The sequence below is a fragment of the Dama dama genome, chromosome 19 (genome assembly GCF_033118175.1).
Source record: "Dama dama isolate Ldn47 chromosome 19, ASM3311817v1, whole genome shotgun sequence".
Classification (NCBI taxonomy): Eukaryota; Metazoa; Chordata; class Mammalia; order Artiodactyla; family Cervidae; genus Dama; species Dama dama.
The window spans coordinates 510,213-513,105 of record NC_083699.1 but is presented as its reverse complement, the minus strand read 5'-3'; positions in this window follow the sequence as shown (position 1 = coordinate 513,105).

Genomic DNA, 2,893 nt, shown 5'->3' with positions numbered 1-2,893 from the left:
TTTCTTTGAATGTTTGATTTTTTTTTTTTAAACAAACTGTGAACAGTCAATTCACATGATATTCTGAACTTTACACATTTACCTCACTTTCCCTTTCAAATCTTTAAAGAGCTAAACCATAAGATAATCTTTGGTAAAATATGTATATACCTGTGCTGGAAACTGAGTTTTCTTCCTGTTAGAAAGTTAGTACAATTTTTATACACTGTTTTGTAGGGAAAACTGAATCAAGTGAGAGGAGATGTCCAACCCACCATTTACCTCATGGAAAGGAAAAATGTGTTTAGGAAATAAAGAGCTTAGGGGAGCGGTTCTCTTATCCACAGCAGAACTCCAGCACGACTAGCCCCTAAAGACGGCAGAGGAGCTGGGGGAGCAGTCATGCGAGACCACCTTTCATGAGCCTAAATAATTCACCAGTTGTCACACCCAGTGATGAGGCGTAACAGGCACTAACATTCAGTTTGTAGTTGGTGCAGACAGCGTGCGGACACAGGGGGGCATGTGCACAGCTGGGCTCTAGTGGCATTAGTTATGCCGGTTAGAGAAGGGGGGCTTTCCAAGCTAGCCGTGGTGCCACAGTCAACCCAGAATGAGGCTGCAAGGACTAACATTATCCCTGTGAGAGCTACATCTTGTTTTCACTTTCCCCTTCCTCCTTCCAATCTCCCCTACTCCTCCTCCTCCTTCAGACAGAACTCAAGATCTCTGGGTAAGCAAAGTAAAACTGCAGCTTATCTGAACAGTTCCTTCCTTCTTCAACTACACAAAGAAGATCTGAGCAGAAACTAAATACTAGAAGAATACGCTTTCATTAAATATTTACAAAGAGAAGACTCATCATACATGGAAAGCTGCAAATTTATGAAAAACACTAGGACTTGCAACAAATGTCTTCATTGGTAATCTCAATGAGATTTGAAGGAATGTTGCATATTTATTCCTGGAATAGACAGAAGAGAAAAAGGAACACTCTGATGAGGAAAAGTTTTAATAAAATTGAAAAGTATGATACACCCTTTAAAGTATGATGGAGACACTGGAACAATAGATTGCATTCGTTAGAAAGATAACATGATACAATAAAAGATATTTTAAAGAATAATCCCAGAAGTCAGATAAGCACAAAGTACAGAGAGAAAAGGTAATTCCTGAGGAACACATAAATCCACATCAAGTCACAGGCAACATAAATTCCAGAAGCAGAAATTAAATGGAGCGAAGAGAATACTTTATTTCCAATCAAAACAGACTGCTGTCTCTAGGTAAAAGGATTTATCATATACAAGAAAAATTAATGAAAATGACCTATTTGTAACTGTTGAAGAATAATTTCATCATACACAAAATTTCAGGTCATTGGTTTTTTCTCTCACTAAATATTTCATTCCACTCTTCTTGCTTGCATGGTTTCCGAACAGAAGTCAGATATTATTCTGATCGTTGTTTTTCTACAGGTATGGTGTTTTTTCCTGTTTCCTTTCACAATCTTTTTTAATCTTTGATTTTATGTAGTTTAAAAATAATATGCTAGGGTGGGGGTTTTTTTTTTCCTCCTCATATTTTTTCCTGCCTCATGTTTGCTAAGCTCTCTGAACCTGTGGGTAGGTGTCTGACAATATGAGAAAATTCTCAGTTATTATTGTTTTAAATATTTCTTCTGTTTTTTCATCTCTTTGTCTTTCTTCTGGTATTCATATTACATGTATGTTACACTTTTGTATTTTTCCCACAGTCCCTGAATTCTGTTTTTTTTTTTTTTTTTTTCCAGTCTTTGATCTACCTGCTTTCCGGTTTTGGCGCTTCCTATTGACATCCTCAGATTCTTTCTTCAGCTGTGTCTAGCCTACTAATAAGCTCATCAAAGACATTCTTCATTTCTGTCGCAATATTTTTGATCTACAGAGTTTCCTGCTGGTTCCTTCTTAAGTTTCCATCACTTTGTTACCTTACTGTCTACTTTATCTATTAGAGACCTTAGCATTTTAATCGTGGTGGTTTTAAATTCCTAGTCTGGTAATTCCAACACCCCTTCCATATCTATTTCTGATGCCTGTCTCTTCAAATGTGTTTTTTGACTTTTGCTATGCATTGTAATTTTTCCTGATAGCTGGGCACAGTATGCGAGATAAAAGGAACATTGTAAACAGGGTTTTTTGTACTGTGATGGTGACGTGGGAGAATGGAAAGTGTTCTGTACTCCGATGATTATTAATCATCTCAGTCTTTTACTGAGCTTTCCCCTGTGGACTGGAAACTTCACAAGTATTTTTTTCAGTATTTTTTTTTCTCCCTTCTTTGATGCATCAGGAAAGCTATCAGTGAACTGGAGTTGGGTATTTCCTGTCTATCACATGAAAAACAAGAGCTGAATGGAGTTCGGTATTTCCTTCCCACCAGATCATTTAGGCCATGGTTAACTTTTTCCTGAGGGCAGACCTTGTTAAGAACAGAGTGCTCTGGTGTCTTTCAAAATGAACCTTTCCCCCTCCCCGTGTAGGAAGCACAAGGGGATTTAATTGTTTTAATTTACTGTGAGAACCTGATTGAGCTCCTGAGGGAACCTGTCACAAAATTGTGTCCCATCCTCCCCACACCCACCAATGGCAAGGTTCTTGTGGAGTTTTTAACTCCCTGACTTGCCCACATGAGTGTCTGTGCACCAATACATCCTCCTTCTATGGCCCTGGTTCCTGTGGCCTTAGCTCCAATAAGCCCTGACTCCCGGTGTTCACCCGTCTCTTCAGTCTTGGGGCAGCAGTTGGCCTTGTGACCTCACTTCTGTTGCTAGATTCTAGAGTTAACTTTTCAGTCAGTTCAGCTTTTTATTTTTCAGGACAGAAGGGCAACTTTCAAGCACCTTCAGGCAGAACCAGAAGTCAGAAAATGAAAG